The sequence below is a fragment of the Bombina bombina genome, chromosome 6 (genome assembly GCF_027579735.1).
Source record: "Bombina bombina isolate aBomBom1 chromosome 6, aBomBom1.pri, whole genome shotgun sequence".
In the NCBI taxonomy this organism is placed as follows: domain Eukaryota; kingdom Metazoa; phylum Chordata; class Amphibia; order Anura; family Bombinatoridae; genus Bombina; species Bombina bombina.
The window spans coordinates 1047051967-1047065252 of NC_069504.1; the positions used below are offsets into that span (position 1 = coordinate 1047051967).

At 39.8% G+C, this 13286-nt stretch overlaps 1 protein-coding gene across 1 annotated transcript in view; it reads left to right on the forward strand.

The window, feature by feature from the left end:
* IQSEC3 (IQ motif and Sec7 domain ArfGEF 3) overlaps window positions 1-13286 on the forward strand; it is a 374477-nt gene that overhangs the window by 168142 nt on the left and 193049 nt on the right. The window lies entirely within an intron of this gene.

Genomic DNA, 13286 nt, shown 5'->3' on the forward strand with positions numbered 1-13286 from the left:
CAAAGCTTTAGGTCACGGATGAAGGGAGGGACAAGACAGGAAACCAAACGGAAGGCACCACTGCTTGCAAAACCTTTCTCCCAAAAATAGCCTCCAAAGAAGCAAAAGAATCAAATTTATAAAATTTTGAAAAGGTATGAAGCGACGACCAAGTCGCAGCCTTACAAATCTGTTCAACAGAAACATCATTTTTAAAAGCCTATGTGGAAGCTACCACTCTAGTAGAATGAGCTGTAATCCTTTCAGGAGGCTGCTGTCCAGCAGTCTCATAAGCCAAACGGATGATGCTTTTCGGCCAAAAGGAAAGAGAAGTCGCCGTAGCCTTTTGACCCCTACGCTTTCCAGAATAGACAACAAACAAACAAGATGTTTGACGAAAATCTTTGGTTGCCTGCAAATAAAATTTCAAAGCACGAACCACATCCAAGTTGTGCAACAGACGTTCCTTCTTACAAGAAGGATTAGGACACAGAGAAGGAACAACAATTTCTTGATTGATATTCCTGTTAGTAACAACCTTAGGTAGGAACCCAGGCTTGGTACGCAAAACCACCTTATCAGCATGAAACACAAGATAAGGAGAGTCACATTGTAATGCAGATAGTTCCGAAACTCTTCGAGCTGAAGAGATAGCAACTAGGAACAAAACTTTCCAAGATAAAAGCTTAATATCTATGGAATGCATGGGTTCAAACGGAACCCCCTGAAGAACTAAATTTAGACTCCATGGCGGAGCAATAAGTTTCAACACAGGCTTAATTCTAACTTAAGCCTGAAAAAAAGCCCGAACGTCTGGAACATCTGCCAGATGCTTGTGCAACAAAATAGACAGAGCAGATATCTGTCCCTTTAGGGAACTAGCTGATAATCCTTTCTCCAATCCCTCTTGGAGAAAAGACAAAATCCTAGGAATCCTGATTTTACTCCAGGAGAAGCCTTTGGATTCACACCAAAAAAGATATTTACGCCATATCTTATGATACATTTTCCTGGTAACAGGCTTTCGAGCCTGAATCAAGGTATTTATGACTGACTCAGAGAAACCCCGCTTTGATAGAATCAAGCAATCAATCTCCAAGCAGTCAGTTGCAGAGAAATTAGATTTGGATGCTTGAATGGACCTTGAATCAGAAGGTCCTGTCTCAATGGCATGCATGCTCCACCAGGTCTGCATACCAAGTCCTGCGTGGCCACGCAGGCGCTATCAAAATCACTGATGCTCTCTCCTGTTTGATTCTGGCAATCAGACGGGGAAGGAGAGGGAAAGGTGGAATTCAGGGAATTCCAGACTGCACCCCAGCCCAGAAGACTGGCGTCTGTCGTCACTATAACCCATTCTGGCCTGCGGAAACACATTCCCTGGGACAGATGATCCTGTGACAACCACCAAAGAAGAGAGTCTCTGGTCTCTTGATCCAGATTTATCTGAGGAGATAAATCCACATAATCCCCATTCCACTGATTGAGCATGCATAGTTGCAGTGGTCTGAGATGCAAGCGAGCAAACAGAACTATGTCCATTGCCGCTACCATTAGTCCGATTACCTCCATACACTGAGCCACTGACGGCCGAGGAATGGAATGAAGAGCTCGGCAGGTGGACAAAATCTTTCCGTCAAAAATATTTTCATGTCCACCGAGTCTATCAGAGTCCCTAGAAATGAAACTCTTGTGAGGGGGGAAAGAGAACTCTTTTTTTACGTTCACTTTCCACCCGTGAGACCTTAGAAAGGCCAACACTAAGTCCTTGTGAGACTTGGCTAGTTGGAAGGACGACGCTTGAATTAGAATGTCGTCTAGATAAGGCGCCACTGCTATGCCCTGTGGCCTTAGAACCGCCAGAAGGGACCTTAGCACCTTTGTGAAGATTTGCGGCGCCGTGGCTAACCCGAAAGGAAGAGCCACAAACGGATAATGCTTGTCCAGAAAGGTGAACCTGAGGAACTGGTGATGATCTTTGTGGATAGGAATGTGCAGATACGCATCCTTTAAGTCCATGGTGGTCATATATTGATCCTCCTGGATCAATTTTTAAGATAGTCCGAATGGTCTCCATCTTGAAAGATGGAACTCTTAGGAATTGGTTTAGGATATTGAGATCCAGAATTGGTCTGAAGGTTCCCTCCTTTTTGGGAACTATAAACAGATTGGAGTAGAACCCCTGCCCCTGTTCTGCTTTTGGAACTGGGCAGATCACTCCCATGGTAAACAGGTCTTCTACACAGCGTAAGAACGCCTCTTTTTGTCGGGTTTACAGACAATTGAGAAAGATGGAACCTCCCCCTTGGAGGGGAATCCTTGAAATCTAGAAGGTATCGCTGGGTTACAATTTCTACTGCCCAGGAATCCTGAACGTCTCTTGCCCAGGCCTGAGCAAAGAGAGAGAGTCTGCCCCCAACTAGAACCAGTCCCGGATCGGGGGCTACCCCTTCATGCTGACATAGTGGCAGCAGCAGGCTTTTTGGCCTGTTTACCCTTGTTCCAAGCCTGATTAGGTCTCCAGGTTGGCTTTGATTGAGCAAAGTTCCCCTCTTGCTTTGCAGCAGGGGAAGAGGTAGAGGGACCACTCTTGAAGTTTCGAAAGGAACGAAAACTATTTTGTTTGGTCCTTGTCTTATTTGACTTATCCTGAGGGAGGGTATGACCCTTCCCTCCAGTAATGTCTGAAATGATCTCTTTCAATGCAGGCCCAAATAGGGTCTTACCTTTGAAAGGGATGGACAAAAGCTTAGATTTAGATGACACATCAACTGACCAGGACTTAAGCCATAACGCTCTACGCGCTAAAATGGCAAAACCTGAATTCTTAGCCGCTAATTTAGCAAGATGAAATGCGGTGTCTGTAATAAAAGAATTAGCCAACTTAAGAGCCTTAATTCTGTCCAAAATATCATCTAGTGGGGTCTCCATCTGAAGAGCCTCTTCTAGAGCCTCAAACCAAAAGGCAGCTGCAGTGGTTACAGGAACAATGCATGCTATAGGTTGAAGAAGAAAACCTTGATGAACAAAAATTTTCTTTCAGAGACCCTGTAATTTTTTATCCATAGGATCAATGAAAGCACAACTGTCTTCAATAGGTATAGTTGTACACTTAGCCAGGGTAGAAATAGCTCCCTCCACCTTAGGGACCGTCTGCCATGAGTCCTTTATGGTGTCAGAAATGGGAAACATTTTCTTAAAAACAGGAGGGGGAGAGAACGGAATACCTGGTTTATCCCACTCCTTAGTAACAATGTCCGAAATCCTTTAGAGACCGGAAACACATCAGTGTAAACTGGAACCTCTAAATATTTGTCCATTTTACACAATATCTGGATCTACAATAGGGTCACAATCATCCAGAGTAGCTAAAACCTCCCTGAGCAATAAGCGGAGGTGCTCTAGCTTAAATTTAAATGCCGTCATATCTGAATCTGTCTGAGAGAACATCTTTCCTGAATCCGAAATCTCTCCCTCAGACAGCAAATCCCTCATCCCTACTTCAGAACATTGTGAGGGAATATCGGATACGGCTACTAAAGCGTCAGAAGGCTCAGCATTTGTTCTTAACCCAGAGCTACTGCGCTTCCCTTGCAACCCAGGCAGCTTAGATAAAACCTCTGTGAGGGTAGTATTCATAACTGAAGCCATATCTTGCAAGGTGAAAGAATTAGACGCACTAGAAGTACTTGGCGTCGCTTGTGCGGGCGTTACTGGTTGTGACACTTGGGGAGAACTAGATGGCAAAACCTGATTTCCTTCTGTCTGAGAATCATCTAATGCCAAACTTTTATAAGTCAAAATATGCTGTTTGCAATTTATAGACATATCAGTACAAGTGGGACACATTCTAAGAGGGGGTTCCACAATGGCTTCTAAACAAATTGAACAATGAGTTTCCTCAGTGTCAGACATGTTTAACAGACTAGTAATAAAGCAAGCAAGCTTGGAAAACATTTTATTTAATGAAAAAAACACAATTTGCAAAAACGGTACTGTGCCTTTAAGAGAAAAAAAGGCATACACAAACTGCAAAACAGGTTAAAATTGCTTCAATTTTTCTGAAATTTTAACAGTGTACCCACTAAGCTTTAGAAGGATTGCACCACAAGTAAATAAGCAATAAACTCCCAAATGAAAAAAACGGATTGAAATATGTCTAAAACCGGTAAAAAAACACCCTAAAACACCTTGCCACAGCTCTGCTGTGGCCCTACCTGCCCTTAGGAAGCGATAATTTGGGGTTTAAAGCTTCAATTAGTCCCTCAGAAGACTCTCAGGACCTCAGGAGAAGTTGCTTGCTGCTTGTAAATGTAGGCCCCGCCCACCTCACTCGATGTTGCTGGGGCCTACACAAAACTAACAAACCCTGCCTGAAAGCCATGTGGGTTATAAACAACCCCAAAGAACCCTCAAGCAAATGTCCCATTAAACAGAAAATGTTACTCCCAGACACAAAAACGTTTGTCCCAAATTCACATAACAAACTGAGTGCCCACAAAAAATTAACCCTTTATGCAAGCTAGTAAAAACCTCTGATAACACTAGGATTACTGCTTACCCTTCCCCTAATGGGGACACTGTCAGCCTTTCTGAGTTAACACAGTCTCTGCAGAAAATATGACTGAACATACCTCATTGCTGTATAGCAAGAAACTGTTCCTCACACTGAAGTGTTCCTATACTCCTCAGCTTCTGTGGGAACAGCAGTGGACCCAGGGTCGGCCCCAGAACAAATTAAATGGGGGGGCATTTTTTTCCCCCGAGGGGGCACACATTTACAAAGCATGTATAAGAGTCATAATAAGAGTAGACCTACATATTCTGCAGGAAAGTGTAGCTTATGGCTGGCTTATCCCCCACTATTAACATTTGGAGAATATGTGCTAAATCACTAGGTAAAAGAATGATGCCTATATCCTATGCCGTGCACTAAAACAGAGCCATTAAACTTGAGACTTCCAGTGCAATAGCTCATTAAAAACAAATCACCCCTTAATCACCATGATCCAAAACCATTTAACTCATTCTTAAATCTCAATCATGTCCCCTAAACAGCCATGCACCCCAAACCCCCCAATGCAATTAACCCCTTTGTTTGCAATAGCAGTGAGGATACTAGGTTTTCAGGCACTGGTAATTTTGTAGATTAGATTTAGCTATACCTGTTTCCCAATAACTAACGGATATCAGGCTACTTAATACAACCTATGTACTGTTAACCCTTTAAAAATATGATTGTATCATATAAATATAAGTCTATAAATGGCTACGTCTCAAAAGTGCACTGTGATCTTAGGCCCGGACTAAGATCACCGTGCACTTTTGAGTCGTCGATAGAAGCTGGTAGCCATTTATAGACTTATATTTATATGATACAATCATATTCTTATCATGTTCCATTGTTTAAGAAAATGAGTAACTCATGATAGTTAGGTAAAATGAATAGGGTTAAAGACAAGTCCAAAAAGTCTCTAACTTCCAATTCCAAATAAGAGGTTAACACGGAGCTCCTTGCAGATTCGTGATGTGACCTCACAGTCCGGCAGCTAACTCCGCCCCCAGCATGCAGCATTACATAACAATTCATTATTTTATTAATTATTTTTAAAGCGTATGATCATATCAATATTTTTTGAGGGGGCACAACATTCCATTTGGGTGGGTATTGCCCCCCAATGCCCCCCCTTGGAGCCGGCCCTGAGTGGACCTTAGTTACAAATGCTAAGATCATCATCCTCCAGACAGAAATCTTCATCTATGTCCTGCCTGAGACACCGGTACCATTTAAAAATAACAAACACTTGATTAAAGATAAAATAAAACTAACAGTTTAACACCTCTTCTCTTTACTCTTCCTGCTTAGAGCCAGCAAAGAGAATGACTGGGGGGTGGAGTTAAGGGGGGAGCTATATAGACAGCTCTGCTGTGGTGCTCTCTTTGCTACTTCCTGTCAGGAAGGGCAATATCCCACAAGTTAGGATGAATCCGTGGACTCGGTACATCATGCAAAAGAAAGTGTATTAATATAACAGTGTTGGTTTCGCAAAACTGGGAAAGGGATAATAAAAGGATTATCTATCTTTTTAAACAATAAACATTCTGGTGTAGACTGTCCTTTTAACTTTTGCTCTCCGTTTAGATCCAGAAGTCTATATGCTCTCTTACCCTTGTAGTACATGAGTTGTTTTTAATTTCACAATGTTATGCCTAACTCTCTAACGCCTAGATTTAGAGTTTTGTCGGTAAAGACCCGTGGTGCTAACAAGCCTTTTTTTCCAGCGCACCCTTAAGACAACGCTGGTATTACGAGTTGTCTGAATGGCTGCGTTAGCCTCAGAAAAGGGAGCGTTGAGCATAATTTAGCTCCACTTCAACCCTCAATACCAGCGTTGCTGACGGTAGCGGTAAGCTGGAAAAACATGCTCGTGCATGATATCCCCATAGGAAACAATGGGGCTGAACTGGCTGCAAAAAAACCTAACACCTGCTCCTAACGCAGCCCCATTGATTCCTATGGGGAAACACTCTCTAAGTCTACACCTAACACCCTAAGATGAACCCCGAGTCTAAACACCCCTAACCTTACACTTAGTAACCCCTAATCTTCCGCCCCCGCTATTGCTGGCACCTACATTATATTATTAACCCCTAATCTGCCGCTCCGGACACTGCCGCCACCTACATTCTAGCTATGAACCCCTAATCTGCTGTCCCTAACATCGCCGACACCTATATTTTAGGATTTATATTTATTTTACAGGCAATTTTGTATTTATTTTAACTAGGTACAATAGCTATTAAAAGGTTAATAACTATTTAATGGCTACCTAGTTAAAATAATTACAAAATGACCTGTAAAATAAATCGTAACCTAAGTTACAAATACACCTAACACTACACTATAAATAAATTAATTAAATAAATTAACTACAATTAGCTCAACTAAAATACAATTAAATAAACTAAACTATATTATAAAAAAAACAAACACTAAATTACAGAAAATAAAAAAAATTACAAGAAGTTTAAACTAATTACACCTAATCTAAGCCCCCATATAAAATAAAAAAGCCCCCCAAATTAATAAAATGCCCTACCCTATCCTAAATTACAAAGTAATCAGCTCTTTTACCAGCCCTTAAAAGGGCTTTTTGCGGGGCATTGCCCCAAAGTAATCAGCTCTTTTACCTGTTAAAAAAAATACAATACCCCCCCAACATTACAACCCACCACCCACATACCCCTACTCTAAAACCCACCCAAACCCCCCTTAAAAAAACCTAACACTAACCCCCTGAAGATCTCCCTACCTTGAGTCGTCTTCACTCAGCCGAGCCGAATTCTTCATCCAAGCGGGGCAGAAGAGGTCCTCCATCCGATTGAAGTCTTCATCCAAGCGGGGCAGGAGGTCTTCCATCCGATTGAAGTGTTCATTCAAGCGGCATCTTCTATCTTCATCCATCCGGAGCGGCAGCATCCTGAAGAACTCCGACGCGGAACATCCATCCTGGCCAACGACTTCCCGATGAATGACGGTTCCTTTAAATGATGTCATCCAAGATGGCGTCCCTCGAATTCCGATTGGCTGATAGGATTCTATCAGCCAATCAGAATTAAGGTAAGAAAATTCTGATTGACTGATTCAATCAGCCAATCAAATTGAAGTTCAATCCGATTGGCTGATTGGATCAGCCAATCGGATTGACCTCGCATTCTATTGGCTGTTCCGATCAGGATCTATCGGTGGTTTAGTGTTATTGTTTAGGGGGTTTTTTGGGGGGTGGGGTGGATTTTTTTGTTTTTATAGGGGTTTTAGATTAGGTTTAATTTTTAATATTTTGGATAATTTCGTTTATTATTTTTGTAATCTTAGATTTTTTTATTTTTCGTAATTTTAGAGGTTTTTCTTGTAATTAGTTTTTTTTTTTTTTCGTAGTGTTAGGATTTTTTTATTTTAGTTTATTTTAGTTTTTTAAAATAGTTATGTTAGTTTTATTTATAGTTTAATCTTATTTTTTTTATTTCACAGGTAAGTTTTTATTTATTTTATGGTAGTTATATTGTAACAAGTTAGCGGGTGTTAGGTTTAGGGGTTAATAGGTTAATTTAGTGTGTCGCGATGGGGGTGGCCGGTGGTTTAGGGGTTAATAGGTTTATTTTAGTTGTTGCAATGTGGGGGGTCAGTGGTTTAGGGGTTAATAGGTTTATTATAGTATTTGCGATGCGGGGGGATGGCAGATTAGGGTTTAATAGTTTATTTTAGTGTTGATGATATGGGTGGGCGGCGGATTAGGGGTTAATAGGTTTATTATAGTATTTGCAATGCGGGGATAGCGATTTAAGGGTTAATAGGTAATTTATGGGTGTTGGTGTACTTAGTAACATTTTTGTTATGAGTTTTTGAAACCTTTTTGTTTTGCAAAATCCATAACTACTTGTCTTTTTATAATAGGTTGTGGCGGTATAAGCTATAAAGCTAGTGGAATAGCCATACCGCACAACGTGTAATACGGGTGAGCTGAATATTCCACACTCAAAAGCCATTTTTTGAGTGCGTAATGGAGAGTTACAGGCTAAAACGCTAGTGGTATATCTGTACCGCCACGACTTGTAATACGGGTGACCTTCCATTCTGTGCGCAAAGGCCAATTTTTCAGCGGTATCGCCGTACCGCAAAACTTGTAATTTAGGCGTATGTTGGCTATAAATATGTCCCTTTATTGCCAATAACTTCAACAGGGGCCACAGCCACACTATACTCAGCACAGGAAACGGTCTCCACAAAAGCAGCAACTTCAATGGGCCCAACCGCCATAACCATCCATTTTAACAGTCACATTAACCTTAGCAGATCCCTCACAGAAGAACAGACTGGGAGAGAGACAGCACAACTCAAAACTGCAGCCTTGCTAATCCACTTTTTATCACTATCTCATGTATTAAAAGCAACAATATTTTAATCCCACTTTTATGTTCCATTTTCCTTTGCTATATATTTCACTATAGCAATTTAAGAATGAAGCTACAAGAGAAAACCACTTATTGGGCTAGATTACAAGTAGAGCACAAAACACACCTTAAGTTGAATCAATACCGCTCCTAGTTTTGCACTTTAAGTTGAAAGTAAAAAAGTTTTCACTTGAGTGAAAGCCTCAGGCGCTCTAACATCTGGAGATCAGATATCAAGACGTCCTAACTCCCTCTCCTGTCGCTTATAAATCCCACACTCGGTTCATATTGTAGTTAAGATTGGTGATTCAGAGTACAAAATTGAGAGAGGAAACAAAGCGTGTATCTGGCTTAAGTGTATTATGGAAAATGTCCATCCAATATGATAATGTATAATCATACATATAGACATTACATAACTTAAATCTACCTCTAATAATAATGGGAAAATATATTAAATAAAGTTTTAACTTGTAATTTCAAGAATGTTATTTATATCTTGGAATGTTCAAGTGGACTCCAATATGTATATATAATATTATATAGATATTCATATTTCCACTGTGTATCTGCACTCGCAATTCAAAGATAGTCAGCAACCAGGGTGCTCAGTCAAAATTTCAATAAATATCAACAAGTAGGGACTGCACTCGCTGGTTTCAGTTCAAATAATACCTTATTTATTCAATGGTGACGTTTCGGGGTACGCAAACCCCTTCCTCAGACCAAAAAAAAAAAAATCTTATAGATTTATAAGAGACAGGACAGCAATAGAAGGACATGCTTGATAAAACCTATATGGTGAAACGTATGTCGGATGCGTCCTGACGTCACTGGGAGGGTAGAGTCTTCCATTTGAACTCCATTTTCCGGTTGTACTAACAGTGGATACACAGTGTTTTTGTATCGTAGTTTCTGTGTAGCAGTTTCTGTATTTGGTATTGATAACCTGAGTGACTTATTGTCCTTGTTTAATTATAAAATGTATTTAAATCCACACTGGTACTGTGCGTGCTTAATCTGAATTCTTTGTTTGCCTGAGAACCTGGGAAAGGGAGGCTACCTAAACGCCATTAAACTTTAGAGCCAAGTTATAAGTACAGTGCTTTCTCACCTCAAGTTTGCCAGTTAACATTTTTCACTATTTCCTACCTTTTTTCTTTTGGAGGTACTAACCATAAGGAATAATTTAGATGGAGGAGAATTTGAATTTGGCACTATGAGGCCCATTTATCAAGCTCTGTATGGAGCTTGAAGGCCTGTGTTTCTGGCGAGTCTTCAGACACAAGTCATCTAAAGACCGCTGCTCCATAACCCTGTCCGCCTGATGAGGCGGACAGGAATCGCCACAGTACAACTCGATCGAGTACGATCGGGCTGATTGACACCTCCCTGCTGGCGGCCCATTGGCCGCGAGTCTACAGGGGGCAGCATTGCCCCAGCAGCTCACAAGAGTATTGCTCGCCGCATTCAGCGATGTCTGTCGGACCTGATCCGCACTGTCGGATCAGGTCTGACAGACATATGATAATTCGGCCTCTATATCATTTAGTGCACTATTTTACACATTTTATTAGTACTTATACTTTTGATGGGCACGGTTCTCCTAGGGAGTTTGGTTAAGGATGACATTTTACTACCAACACAGATTCGCACTCCATATTGCTATGCAGACTTGTGTATAATATCATTAGATGTATTGATTTTTCGTCTTATTGGCTCCTTTCCAGCGCATCAGAATTCCAGTGTAAATTATATTTTAATTTGGAGTGTCCCTTCATGCACTTAGTTACGGTTAGCTGTGGGTTCCACATCCTTAATAAAAGCTGCCAACAGCCATGCATTTTGTAGAATATTCAAGGTTTTGAAGCTTTTTTCCTCCCAACTAGCTTTCACAAAGTCAAACTGAGGACCACCTAGCCACACCCCTGGAATGTCATGACATGAGCCCATCCACAATTCCACAATCCTTTCAATAACTCTCAATTCTACTCACATAATGTTCTAACTGCCCCTCTCTCTTCTTGACTCCCCCTCTCTCTACTTGACTCCAGTGTTGCAGTGAATCTGGCCATGAGATTGTGATATGCTTTATACATTTTTTTGTGGGATTTTCATAGTCATTGCTATTTATTTGTTTGTTTTTTTTTCAAGTGGTTTTGTACCGTGTAAATTTAATTGGTGCTGTACATTGAGGAACAGAGTTTTCATTTCTCAGTGTGGAAGGGAATTGCTTAAGACAGAGAATCAATTTAAATATTTATATAATTCCTGTAAAAATAGAAAATAGTTTATACAAAAGGTTTGTTCAAATGTTGTGCTCATCCATGAAGATTGTACAAAAATATAATATTTTAGAACATGTTTTTTTGAGTAATAATTTTATCACATTTTTAAAAATACACAATGTCCAACATACAAAAAATAAGACACAGATCAGGAAACAGTATATACTGCATTTAATGTATTTATAGGGGCCTATTTATTAAGGTGCGAGCGGACATGATCCGATATAGCGGATCATGTCCGCTGCACATTGGTAAATGCCGACAGCACACACTGTTGGCATTTATCATTGCACAAGCAGTTTTGGTGAATGCTTGTGCAATGCCGCTCCCTGCAGATTCGCAGCCAATCGGCCGCTAGCAAGGGGTGTCAATCAGCCCGATCGTGTAGGATCGGGTGGATTGATGTCTGCGGCCTTAGAGCAGGTGGACAAGTTATGGAGCAACGCTCTTTAGACCGCTCCTTCATAACTGCTGTTTCCGGCGAGCCTCAATTTTATGGATGACGCGCCTTAATTTTATGTAGTAAAAATAAATAAATTAAATTATATAAAAAAGGAGAACACAGGAAATTACTTGATAATATACGTAAGCCTAATTTTGGTCAGATAATTTTCCAATTGAAAACATATTGGCTTAATGGAATGGTTTACTGCATATGTATTACACTGTGAAAGGATAAAGAAGGTTACCTTAAAGGGACACTGAACCCAAATTTTTTCTTTTGTGATTCATATATAGCAAGCAATTTTAAGAAACTTTCTAATTTACTCCTATTATCAATTTTTCTTCGTTCTCTTGCTTTCTTTATTTGAAAAAGAAGACATCTAAGCTAAGGTGCCAGCCAATTTGTAGTTCAGAACCATGGACAGCACTTGTTTATTGGTGCTGTCCAATCAGTAAGGACAACCCAGGTTGTTCACCAAAAATGGGCCGGCATCTAAACTTAAATTCTTGCTTTTCAAATATAGATACCAAGAGAATAAAGAAAATTTGACAATAGGAGTAAATTAGAAAGATGCTTAAAATTGCAGGCTCTATCTGAATCATGAAAGAAAAAAATTGGGTACAGTGTCCCTTTAATAAAGAAACAAAAGCATGCATAAAAAATAGATATAAAGGTTTAGCTGACATTTATCAAACGATATTTAGCGCTGGCCATAAATGTCTTAAAAGACAAAAAAGAAAGTACAAGCTATAAACAAAATATAATATGTAAAATACTATGTTTAAAGCCAATTAGTACAAAATGTTAGTGTAGCTAAACTCTTATTTCATGTAGTGCTTTATTATTGTACTGTTTCTGTTTCACATTCAAGCGTAAGGGAATGCCTTTTAGTGACATTTGGTAGAATTAAAATTTAAGGACACACAAAAGTAAATTGCCCAGGTAGGTAAAAAGTACATACTGTATATTACTGGTGCTATGATCTGATTACAATAACAGGAATACAGAAAAAAAAGAGCTAAAAAGAGATGATATGTAGCACTTATACCTATTTGCCACCATTTAGAAAATAACACTGGTAGCCATTTTGGTTTCAAGAAAAAAAAAAGTATTTATTAGTACAAAAAATAATAATAATAATAATAATAATAAATACCCATCCAGTTATCAAGTTTAACCTCTTAAGGACATATGACGGAATTTTTCCGTCATAAAACAATTGAGCAAACTGAAAGCTGTGTCCTTAAAGGGTTAAAGTGGTAAAAAAAGACTTTGTTATAGTGTCATTAGAACTATGCAAAAACATTTTTAAAATTACCTACGGATAAATATTGGTGGGCTTTTCATATAAGCCGTTGTTAACCATCATATCGAGAAAGGGTATTCTATAAGGGCCACCTTATCATATTTCTGGTTATTAACAGAGATAGCCAGAGTTCTTCCTGACTGGAGCCGTATAGTGTGTGTAATCCACAGTATACTCTAGTGGAGTTCACACATTGCACTGTTCTAGTGAGGAGGAACTGTGATGATCTCCTCTAATAATTCTGGGCTAGATTACAAGTGGCGTACTAACATTAGCACGCGTGATATTGAAATATCGCACCCGCGTTATGTTGCGC